General features: G+C 41.9%; 4 non-coding genes across 4 annotated transcripts; 2 read left to right on the top strand and 2 right to left on the bottom strand.

The window, feature by feature from the left end:
* The first annotated feature begins 1,314 nt into the window (after positions 1-1,314).
* trnal-aag (transfer RNA leucine (anticodon AAG)) lies at positions 1,315-1,396 on the top strand. The gene has a single exon. It is a non-coding gene; the product is annotated as a tRNA-Leu (tRNA).
* Positions 1,397-2,409: 1,013 nt separating this feature from the next.
* trnat-agu (transfer RNA threonine (anticodon AGU)) lies at positions 2,410-2,483 on the bottom strand. The gene has a single exon. It is a non-coding gene; the product is annotated as a tRNA-Thr (tRNA).
* A 1,678-nt stretch (positions 2,484-4,161) lies between these two features.
* Positions 4,162-4,243, top strand: trnal-aag (transfer RNA leucine (anticodon AAG)). The gene has a single exon. It is a non-coding gene; the product is annotated as a tRNA-Leu (tRNA).
* A 1,013-nt stretch (positions 4,244-5,256) lies between these two features.
* On the bottom strand, positions 5,257-5,330 carry trnat-agu (transfer RNA threonine (anticodon AGU)). The gene has a single exon. It is a non-coding gene; the product is annotated as a tRNA-Thr (tRNA).
* Positions 5,331-12,192: the final 6,862 nt, after the last annotated feature.

The raw sequence follows: 12,192 nt of genomic DNA, 5'->3' as shown, positions 1-12,192 counted from the left end.
TCTTTCTTAAATGAAAACCAGGAATCGGCACCATATGAGGTGTGACTAGATAATATTGGAACAAGTAGCCTCGCCGTTCCATGCGTGACGTGAGCAAAGTGTAATTCCTGTCTTTATAGTGTGCTTGTTAGAGACTTAGCTGGCACCCAGAGCGCTTTAAATCCGGGAGTCAGCAGCCCAAGACAAGAGAGCTTCCTTCGTCTATGTTTTTTGCGTGAAGGGGGGAAACCATACGTGTGCTGCAAACGATCTTAGTATCGAAGTGCCGTCCCACATAACCGATCCGAACAATCTGTTTTACAGAGGAGCACTGCCGGAGCTTATCGTTGGCAAATTGAAGACCAGGCCGACCTCTTCTGTGACTCTTGAACACTGAATCTCAAGGTTCTGAATTCAAGCTCCACGCTGGCTGGAAATTCCATAGGTAATGATCACATTTTCTTGCATGCTAATCAAAAGAAATATTAAGAAACTTTTCCCGATACCAGTTTTTTACAAAAGTAAAGGCACATGGCACATGTGTGCCACATCACGTCCGAGTTTAGTGACAACTACCTCAGAGATTGTAAGCTGGGTAGTTTCAGATCAGATCACTTTTTTATCAAAGGTTCAAGCAAACCCGAATACTTTTGCAAGAGACATTTCAGAATCCCAGTCAAATCCAGTACGATTGCTGGATCCTTCGAATTCGACTGAACTATAGCACAGATCTGCAGTCCACCATTAGAATACTGTGGGTGTGTTGTATAAGCCACACGGCCAAAATAGTTCTAAAACAGGAGATGCATCCTCGTTTAGGAATGTGGTATAAAGTGAAATGGTCTGGGAAGAGTCCTACGTTTGAACAGTTCAAAATAGACGTAAAGGGGTATTTACGGACTCTTTCGAAATGTAAGAACAAGCTGTGCGGACCTTATCTTTATTTACCTTGTGTAATCGTTTTTCATAAAGTGTAATTGTATTATAGCATGTGCCACTGACGATGTTCTTGATACGTTATATGTGCTCTTGTTTGTATTGTATGTAGTTTTGTTGTTCAAATAAAACGTAAAAGACACAACTTTCCGGATGCGGCTGCTGTAAAGATAAAATGACATCAAGGGTGCTGTACGCAGAGGTCTGAAACCTGCTCCACAGAAGATCTTTATCCAGAGGTGTTAAAGAAGTCGAGATCTCGCCATGAGAGTGTAAGCATCTCAGAAAAAGCAGGTGCAGTCGGTTCCACGGTCATAACGCCACTAAGTCGGGCGACAAGAGCAAAACCCACCCGACCTCCTCCGAGCAAGTAACGAGACAAAGAGACAGCGCACAGCGGGTAGCGTGGCCGAGCGGTCTAAGGCGCTGGATTAAGGCTCCAGTCTCTTCGGGGGCGTGGGTTCGAATCCCACCGCTGCCAGGTGCTTCTGTCGCCACCTCCTTTCAGCTGACTTCAGACGAAAGGGAGGGAACTGCTTTTTGGCAGTCTCTCGAGAAACTAAGCAAAGTGTTTAAAGATACTTTCTCAGCTTGACATCAAGGCACAAAACAAAAACCTTCTTGCGTCCTCTCAACCCAAAAGCGCTTTGCCACTTTTTGCGTTATGCAGGGAACGACGTCTGCCCAGATCACTTTTGTGTCAATGCAAATCGTAGTGTGCCCTCCGTTTTAATGTTGGCTGTGCTGGCGTGCTGCTTCTGTCTGTGAAACTTGAATGTTCTGCTTCTTCACACCGAATCGTTGGCTTGGGTTGAGCTTGTTAAATCTTTGCGCATAGCGCTCCTTTGGAAGTACTTTGTCCAAGTTCAAAAGCGATCGTGGGATTTACTTCATGCGTTCAAGAAGCATGCCTCGCACGACAGATTTAAATGGGGAATGGAGCCTGCTTCTTGCTGTTTTTCCTGTGGTTGCAGTTACAAAGTTGATCGTGCTTTCACATTCTGTTAACAGTATTCACTGGCTGAGCTTTATCAGTTGGTTCGTAAAGGAATCTCTGCTTCGGTTCCAGAAAAGTCATCTGTAGTGTGTTTTTTTCCGTGCCCATGGCAGTCTTTTAAAGCTGGTAGTAATGGCGGCAAAGTTAATTTTTTATCCTCTTTAAAAGAATAAGGACGGGCTGGGGCGAGCTCCATTTGCCACTCTTTCAGCTAACCGCCGAACTCGCGAACTGATTACACTGCAGAGCCACAGGCGCCTCGCTTTTCTCCATTCTCTGGGTTAGGGTGAAAAAAAAACACTGCTGGTATTAGCTGGCCTGCTGGGAGTACCTCTTCTTCACTGATAAGAAAGATTTGTGTTTCATCTTTCGCAAGCTGTATAGATTTCTTTCAAAACAAGTTGTTCCAGAAAGGAAACGAACACTTGCATTCACCTGAATTAAAAGGCATGGGATTTGCCCGTAAGGATAAATTCTGTACAGTAAGACAGGAAGAAAGGCACCGCTGGGAATCGGACCCAGGATCTCCTGTTTACTAGACAGGCGCTTTAGCCAACTAAGCCACGGCGCCGGCGAAGGGCTGTCCTTTGACAGCCACTTGGACACGTCTCAACTGCTCTGAGACAACTGCGTTCAGTGTGCACCGAGCCTGCTCGCCTTGCAAGTTGCCTCATTTACATGCGATAGCTCCACCACTAAGAGAAAGGATGAGAAATGGCTTTTATCTGGCACTTTTCATGTCAGAGGATCTCAATCTGCTTTCCGTGTACAAGAGGATGTCCAACTCATGTAGCTAAAGACGTAGACGACAGTGCTCCACTGAAATCTTGATCTCACAACCCTCGGCATGACTCCGCTGTGTTCTGCTTTAGACAAAGGGCGGAAAAGACTTCTTTCATCACACGTTTTGCACTGTTTACGGTGTTTGCAGTGCTCTTTCTTAAATGAAAACCAGGAATCGGCACCATATGAGGTGTGACTAGATAATATTGGAACAAGTAGCCTCGCCATCCCATGCGTGACATGAGCAAAGTGTAATTCCTGTCTTTATAGTGTGCTTGTTAGAGACTTAGCTGGCACCCAGAGCGCTTTAAATCCGGGAGTCAGCAGCCCAAGACAAGAGAGCTTCCTTCGACTATGTTTTTTGCATGAAGGGGGGAAACCATGCGTGTGCTGCAAACAATCTTAGTATCGAAGTGCCGTCCCACATAACCAATCCGAACAATCTGTTTTACAGAGGAGCACTGCCGGAGCTTATCGTTGGCAAATTGAAGACCAGGCCGACCTCTTCTGTGACTCTTGAACACTGAATCTCAAGGTTCTGAATTCAAGCTCCACGCTGGCTGGAAATTCCATAGGTAATGATCACATTTTCTTGCATGCTAATCAAAAGAAATATTAAGAAACTTTTCCCGATACCAGTTTTTTACAAAAGTAAAGGCACATGGCACATGTGTGCCACATCACGTCCGAGTTTAGTGACAACTACCTCAGAGATTGTAAGCTGGGTAGTTTCAGATCAGATCACTTTTTTTATCAAAGGTTCAAGCAAACCCGAATACTTTTGCAAGAGACATTTCAGAATCCCAGTCAAATCCAGTACGATTGCTGGATCCTTCGAATTCGACTGAACTATAGCACAGATCTGCAGTCCACCATTAGAATACTGTGGGTGTGTTGTATAAGCCACACGGCCAAAATAGTTCTAAAACAGGAGATGCATCCTCGTTTAGGAATGTGGTATAAAGTGAAATGGTCTGGGAAGAGTCCTACGTTTGAACAGTTCAAAATAGACGTAAAGGGGTATTTACGGACTCTTTCGAAATGTAAGAACAAGCTGTGCGGACCTTATCTTTATTTACCTTGTGTAATCGTTTTTCATAAAGTGTAATTGTATTATAGCATGTGCCACTGACGATGTTCTTGATACGTTATATGTGCTCTTGTTTGTATTGTATGTAGTTTTGTTGTTTAAATAAAACGTAAAAGACACAACTTTCCGGATGCGGCTGCTGTAAAGATAAAATGACATCAAGGGTGCTGTACGCAGAGGTCTGAAACCTGCTCCACAGAAGATCCTTATCCAGAGGTGTTAAAGAAGTCGAGATCTCGCCATGAGAGGGGAAGCATCTCAGAAAAAGCAGGTGCAGTCGGTTCCACGGTCATAACGCCACTAAGTCGGGCGACAAGAGCAAAACCCACCCGACCTCCTCCGAGCAAGTAACGAGACAAAGAGACAGCGCACAGCGGGTAGCGTGGCCGAGCGGTCTAAGGCGCTGGATTAAGGCTCCAGTCTCTTCGGGGGCGTGGGTTCGAATCCCACCGCTGCCAGGTGCTTCTGTCGCCACCTCCTTTCAGCTGACTTCAGACGAAAGGGAGGGAACTGCTTTTTGGCAGTCTCTCGAGAAACTAAGCAAAGTGTTTAAAGATACTTTCTCAGATTGACATCAAGGCACAAAACAAAAACCTTCTTGCGTCCTCTCAACCCAAAAGCGCTTTGCCACTTTTTGCGTTATGCAGGGAACGATGTCTGCCCAGATCACTTTTGTGTCAATGCAAATCGTAGTGTGCCCTCCGTTTTAATGTTGGCTGTGCTGGCGTGCCGCTTCTGTCTGTGAAACTTGAATGTTCTGCTTCTTCACACCGAATCGTTGGCTTGGGTTGAGCTTGTTAAATCTTTGCGCATAGCGCTCCTTTGGAAGTACTTTGTCCAAGTTCAAAAGCGATCGTGGGATTTACTTCATGCGTTCAAGAAGCATGCCTCGCACGACAGATTTAAATGGGGAATGGAGCCTGCTTCTTGCTGTTTTTCCTGTGGTTGCAGTTACAAAGTTGATCGTGCTTTCACATTCTGTTAACAGTATTCACTGGCTGAGCTTTATCAGTTGGTTCGTAAAGGAATCTCTGCTTCGGTTCCAGAAAAGTCATCTGTAGTGTGTTTTTTTCCGTGCCCATGGCAGTCTTTTAAAGCTGGTAGTAATGGCGGCAAAGTTAATTTTTTATCCTCTTTAAAAGAATAAGGACGGGCTGGGGCGAGCTCCATTTGCCACTCTTTCAGCTAACCGCCGAACTCGCGAACTGATTACACTGCAGAGCCACAGGCGCCTCGCTTTTCTCCATTCTATGGGTTAGGGTGAAAAAAAAACACTGCTGGTATTAGCTGGCCTGCTGGGAGTATCTCTTCTTCACTGATAAGAAAGATTTGTGTTTCATCTTTCGCAAGCTGTATAGATTTCTTTCAAAACAAGTTGTTCCAGAAAGGAAACGAACACTTGCATTCACCTGAATTAAAAGGCATGGGATTTGCCCGTAAGGATAAATTCTGTACAGTAAGACAGGAAGAAAGGCACCGCTGGGAATCGGACCCAGGATCTCCTGTTTACTAGACAGGCGCTTTAGCCAACTAAGCCACGGCGCCGGCAAAGGGCTGTCCTTTGACAGCCACTTGGACACGTCTCAACTGCTCTGAGACAACTGCGTTCAGTGTGCACCGAGCCTGCTCGCCTTGCAAGTTGCCTCATTTACATGCGATAGCTCCACCACTAAGAGAAAGGATGAGAAATGGCTTTTATCTGGCACTTTTCATGTCAGAGGATCTCAATCTGCTTTCCGTGTACAAGAGGATGTCCAACTCATGTAGCTAAAGACGTAGACGACAGTGCTCCACTGAAATCTTGATCTCACAACCCTCGGCATGACTCCGCTGTGTTCTGCTTTAGACAAAGGGCGGAAAAGACTTCTTTCATCACACGTTTTGCACTGTTTACGGTGTTTGCAGTGCTCTTTCTTAAATGAAAACCAGGAATCGGCACCATATGAGGTGTGACTAGATAATATTGGAACAAGTAGCCTCGCCATCCCATGCGTGACATGAGCAAAGTGTAATTCCTTTCTTTATAGTGTGCTTGTTAGAGACTTAGCTGGCACCCAGACCACTTTAAATCCGGGAGTCAGCAGCCCATGACAAGAGAGCTTCCTTAGACTATGTTTTTTGCATGAAGGGGGGAAACCATGCGTGTGCTGCAAACAATCTTAGTATCGAAGTGCCGTCCCACATAACCGATCCGAACAATCTGTTTTACAGAGGAGCACTGCCGGAGCTTATCATTGGCAAATTGAAGACCAGGCCGACCTCTTCTGTGACTCTTGAACACTGAATCTCAAGGTTCTGAATTCAAGCTCCACGCTGGCTGGAAATTCCATAGGTAATGATCACATTTTCTTGCAAGCTAATCAAAAGAAATATTAAGAAACTTTTCCCGATACCAGTTTTTTACAAAAGTAAAGGCACATGGCACATGTGTGCCACATCACGTCCGATTTTAGTGACAACTACCTCAGAGATTGTAAGCTGGGTAGTTTCAGATCAGATCACTTTTTTACCAAAGGTTCAAGCAAACCCGAATACTTTTGCAAGAGACATTTCAGAATCCCAGTCAAATCCAGTACGATTGCTGGATCCTTCGAATTCGACTGAACTATAGCACAGATCTGCAGTCCACCATTAGAATACTGTGGGTGTGTTGTATAAGCCACACGGCCAAAATAGTTCTAAAACAGGAGATGCATCTTCGTTTAGGAATGTGGTATAGAGTGAAATGGTCTGGGAAGAGTCCTACGTTTGAACAGTTCAATATAGACGTAAAGGGGTATTTACGGACTCTTTCGAAATGTAAGAACAAGCTTTGTGGACCTTATCTTTATTTACCTTGTGTAATCGTTTTTCATAAAGTGTAATTGTATTATAGCATGTACCGCTGACGATTTTCTTGATACGTTATATGTGCTCTTTTTTGTATTGTATGTAGTTTTGTTGTTCAAATAATAAATAAAAGACACAACTTTCCGGATGCGGCTGCTGTAAAAATAAAATGACATCAAGGGCGCTGTACGCAGAGGTGTGAAGCCTGTTTCACAGAAGAACTATATCCAGAGGTGTTAAAGAAGTCGAGATCTTGCCATGAGAGGGGAAGCATCTCAGAAAAAGCAGGTGCAGTTGGTTCGACGGTCATAACGCCACTAAGTCGGGCGACAAGAGCAAAAGCCACCCTGTTTTGTCCGGGCAGGTAATGTGGCTCAGTGGTTTTAGTCTCTGGCTTAAGGCTTCAGTCTTTTCGGAGGTGTGGGTTCCAATCCCATTGCTGCCTGGTGTTTTTGTTTTAGAACCACCTTCCTACTGTTTAGGAATCCAATGGGGGACATGTGTTTTTTGATAAATGGAGCAAAAGCTATTTTATCAGCTTAACATCAAAGCAGGGAAAAAAAATGTTTCGTCTTCTCAACACAAATTCTCGTTTCCACCTTCAGCAGGGAAGTTTGTCTACCAAGATCACTTTTGAGTCAGTGCAAATCACAGTGTGCCCTCAATTATGATGTCGGTTGTGTTCCTTTTATCGTTCTGCGTCTTCAAGTCGAGTCGTCCTCAGAGGTAGAGCTGATAAAGTCTTTCTGCATAGCGCTCTATCAGAAATAACTTGTCCAAGTTCAAAAGAGATCGTGGGTTTTACTTCAAGCGATCACAAAGCATACCTCAGATGTCAGATCTAAGTGGGGAATTGATTCTGTTTTTTTATGTTCTGCTAGAGTATCTATTGGCTTGCCTTTATCAGCTGTGTTGGAAAGATAATCTGTGCTTCGTCTCAGGAAAAAATCATCAGTACTGTCATTTTATTCTGTGCGTATGGCCGTTATTTAAAGTATATAAAAATCACGAGTTCATAGATTTCTCCAAATATCAACGACACCTTGTAAACCTGTGATAAGAATTCCTTCAATCCAATAGTTTCACTCCAGGGAAAAGGCAGGGAAACATAGAGAATTCTTATTTAAAGACCACATCCGTATTGGATTGCATGTAAGCAGGCATCACTCAGAATTCCTAATATGATTCTGAATTCAGTTTTGCAGTTCTTTAGTGTTTTACTACTTTCAGAGAGTCCTTTATTGACCTTGCTGAAGCAGAGAAGCGACATAATCACAAATGTGACCAGTTTTTTTGCTGTTTCTGGTTAATAATGATTATTATTTTGTATTTTGATTAGTATTTTTCGTAGCATTCTTCTTCAGCTTTTAAGTTATTTGGTGAGCAAGAACCACTGAGAACGAATCTGAATGTGTGAGCCCATTTCAAAAAATAAAAAAAATAAGTTATATAAATCAAACCTTTTCTTCTGTAGTAATTTCATTTGATATTAAAATTAGTCCTGATTTACAATTTTTGGACATGGTTCATCTTAAATAATTTTGTAATAAGTTTCAGTTTAGGAAAATCATGCCCCAAAGCTACCAAAACTGGTAATGTTCACATAATGTGTAATGCAATAGCAGCAGTTGGGGTGGGAAACAAAAGGCATCTTTTGGTATGAATCCTAAAACTTCATAGATGGCGTTCTAGGATTTCTTGCTTCAGATAAAGCTGTCAATACAACATAGATTTCTACTCAGTCAATATCAGCAGTGTTATCACTACCAAACGCTAAATATAGATCCTGGCAATACTTCATGAGTTGTTCATTAGAAAATTGTTTATGTTTTTTTTTTTACATATTTTCAATACCAGACAAAAAATCGAAAGTTTCAATTTCATGCAACTGATGAAATCTCTCTTCGATGGAAGTTATAAGTACAGTACATCCAAAATACTGCGGAATCAATCAAATTTACATGTTTCTTGTGGATCCAGAAGATCATTTTGAGACTCAAAACATGCCTGTCTTTTCTTTTTTCGAGGACGAAGGAGTAGCAGCAGGAGTAGCAGTAATGGCAAGAACATGTTTAGAGTTCAGCACTTCTCATTTCTAATGCGGAGCCATCGACTCGGAAAGCACCAGCCCTGATAAAATAAATTGCAGAATTGCTGCCTACACGCTTTGAATTGCTGGCATTCTCTGAAAGCGTTCCTTTTTGAGGGTTCATGAAATTCCTCACATTTGAGCCAACACTAAAATATTTCATTCGGGGTCGCCTAATTCATAGTGCAAACCGAATCTACAGGGGAATGCTGTGGCACATGAAGCCGTTTGTTATTCTGTATTGAGGTGTGAGGGGCGGAATGCAAATCGAGTTGGTGAATAGAAAATGAAACAGGAGTCACTTCTTGAGCTACGAATTCCAAAAAGTATAAAAACCTGTGCATTTTAACACAAATACTCACAAATTGCACTGAGTTGCTTGCTTTCTTCTGCTGGTTTTATATTTCAGTCATTCACTGTCAGCTAGCACTGGAACAATTCAAGAGAGGTAAAAACAGGAGCTGTCAGGAGTCGGATTTGAACCCACACCTCTATTTGGAGACTAGAATACCCACGCCAGCTGGAAAGACACAGGCTTTTGAATCTGGCACCTTAGACCACTCGGCCACCCTGAACAGCAAGAGCAAGGGGTGTGCTGAATACAGTTGACTAGTTGACTAAACTGAGTTTCTTCCCTGAAATTATTTGCTTGCGAAGAGCCAAGTTGCCTTGAATGGATCTTGGAAATCAAATATACGGATGGATTGTTATTCGGTTGTGAGTTTTGAGGGGCGTATTATAAATTGAGTTGGTGAAAATGCGCTTTTTGTTAGTCTGTCGGGAGGCTGCACAAGGTGTTTAGAGGGAGAACGTCTAAAAGGTAGGCTCTCTATGTTTAACATCAAGGCAGATTTTTTTTTCCTCAGTGGAAATGCTCTTTGGCGCTTTCAACTTTACGTAGGGAACAACGTCTGCCGAGATCACTTTTGAGCCAGTGCACATGGTAATGTGCCACCAAGTACATTTAATATTGGCTGTTGTAGCGAGCTGCTTTTGTTTGTGAAGCTTTTACTTCTTCAAGCTGAATTATCAGCAGGAGTAGCTTATTAAATATTTGCTCATAGCGCTCCATCAGAAATACCTTGTCCATGTTCAAAAGAGATCAGGGGATTTACTTCATACTTTCACATAGCATACCTTAGACGAAAGATTTAAATGGGGAATTGATTGTGCTTCTTGATGTTGTTCCTGTGGTTGCCTTGGTTACAATGGTGAACATTCTTCCACGTTCTGCTAGAGTATCCACTGGGTGGGCTTTATCAATTGGCTCGGATAGGTCATCAGTGCTCCGTCTCCAGAAAAATAATCAGCACTGTCTTTTTTCTGTGCGCATGACCGTCTTTTAAAACATATAAAATCACGAGTTCATTGATTTCTCCAAATAACAACAGTACATTTTAACAAAGCGGTTAGCATTCCTCCAAACCAATAGTTTTACTCCAAGTAAAAAGCAGCACAATATATAGAGAGATGATATTCAAAGACTTCAACGTTCTTATTGGATTGCCTGTATGCAGATATCGCTCAGAATTGCTAATATGATTTTAATTCGGTGTTTCTCTACTACTTTCAGAGTCTTTTATTGACCTTGCTGGAGCAGAGAAGTGACATAATCACAAATGCGACCAGTTGTGCAGCTGTTTCTGGTTAATAATGATTAATGCGAAAAAAACAGCTCCTTGCATTCAGAGCAAGAGCAACCGATGCGCTTGCTTGTTGAGTTGGGTATTTTACAAGCTACTGTTCCTTAGCTGTAAAGTTATGTGGTGAGCAAGGACCTCTGAATCCATCAAGAAGATGGAAAATCTAATATTGCACTGCCGTCTTGTGTACAAAATATTTGTTCAGCTCTAACGTCTGTGTGCTTTGACAAGGCATCTCAAAAGGATGTATTAAATAAGAAAATGATCCTTTCTGTTACCATTCCTGTGGTTGGAGCATTGTTTCGCCCTTTTTCGCCCTTGTCTCTACAATTTTTACAGACAAGGTTTCATCACTGGAGTTGTACAGAACAAGTGTGCATCAGTCCATGAAAATCATCAGTACTGCTGTTTTTCTATGTAAAGTTTAATCAAGAGCACTTAAAAGATGCAAAAGATAGATTGTGTTCTGTGAGCACCTGCACATCTCTAAGTCACTTCCACAGCCTTCTAAGTCGGGGATGTAGCTCAGTGGTAGCTTGCATACTTCACATGTACAGATGCAGCCATTCAAAATGCGCGGGCGATACCACATTATTTTCCGGTATGCTGTACGCAATCTACCGCAAGTTACCGGTAAATACCGCTAGCAAAATAATAGTATCCGGAATTTCCGCAAGGTGGAGCTAATAAAGCTCAACCTCTCATGTTTGAGCTGTAGCCATCAAAGTCTTTAACGAAGATATTAATAATAGTATTAATAATAAATGACCTTGGACAAGCTGTAAACTCAAAGTATTGCCCTGGTCCACATTCTTTTTTTCATTGACCGTCTTTGTAAAAGTAACACCACAGCATTTCGCAATCACGCATTTTTTTCCAATCATGCAAAGTACAGTAATTTTTGAGAATCGATTCACCATTCCTTACACATGCTCACAAAAGAGATTGATTTAGGAACATAAACATATTACCGTATGCAAACTGTACTGTATACAGTATGTATATGTATATTTAATGTCTTAACTGTGCTCGTTTAAGTATTAAATATTTATATGGAATTTTACCACTGAAGGGAAATCTTAGTGCCTGAACATAAAAAGAATAGGAGCATACTGCAACGTACGCGTGTGAAGGCCATAAACGATATTAATTTTGGAACATAAACATACAGTATATGGCTGGTCTCGGTACTTTAAAGAAAACATACACGAAACATGGTTTCATTATGACCAGAATCGGTCTTGAGATATTTTTAACTTGATTTACAGTATTTGAGAGGTATGTCTTGACACCGATACTACGTAAGTACTGCTCACGTACTGTATATGTTTCTAGGTTTATATTATGCATTTCATACGGTCAAATTACTTTTGAGCAACTGATAAGAAGCGCGAAACGGTATGCCCAGGGCGTTTTAGTTTCGTTTTGTCCGGGGACTGCTTTAACTATATCGCCGTGGATTGATTAGAGATATCAAGTACATACAAGACATTTTTTAAATGTTGTAGTTTGTCCTGTAAAAATGTTACGAGAACATCATCTGTCAACAATTACACAGGTTCTGTTTCCATATTGTGGATTTTGGTTACGTAATATTATTTTCTAATTTATCATTGTGAATATATGATTTGGGCAAACAGAGCCGCAAAGAAGTACATTATGGGTTGTTGTTTTTTTTGCAGTTTTATCTAGAACAAGCGATGCTGAAACCTTTGTCTGATTCTTGTGAAACTATCCACACGACAGTTACCCACAGTAAGATTTGACTTCAGTGATGTCACTGATGGGATGTTTCTAAAAATCCATCCTCTGTAAAACGTCTTCTCTAGTTGTCCTGCATATGTAT

Source organism: Atractosteus spatula (assembly GCF_055471065.1).
Source record: "Atractosteus spatula isolate fAtrSpa1 chromosome 10 unlocalized genomic scaffold, fAtrSpa1.hap1 SUPER_10_unloc_5, whole genome shotgun sequence".
Classification (NCBI taxonomy): domain Eukaryota; kingdom Metazoa; phylum Chordata; class Actinopteri; order Semionotiformes; family Lepisosteidae; genus Atractosteus; species Atractosteus spatula.
This window is presented reverse-complemented; position numbering and strand designations above follow the sequence as displayed.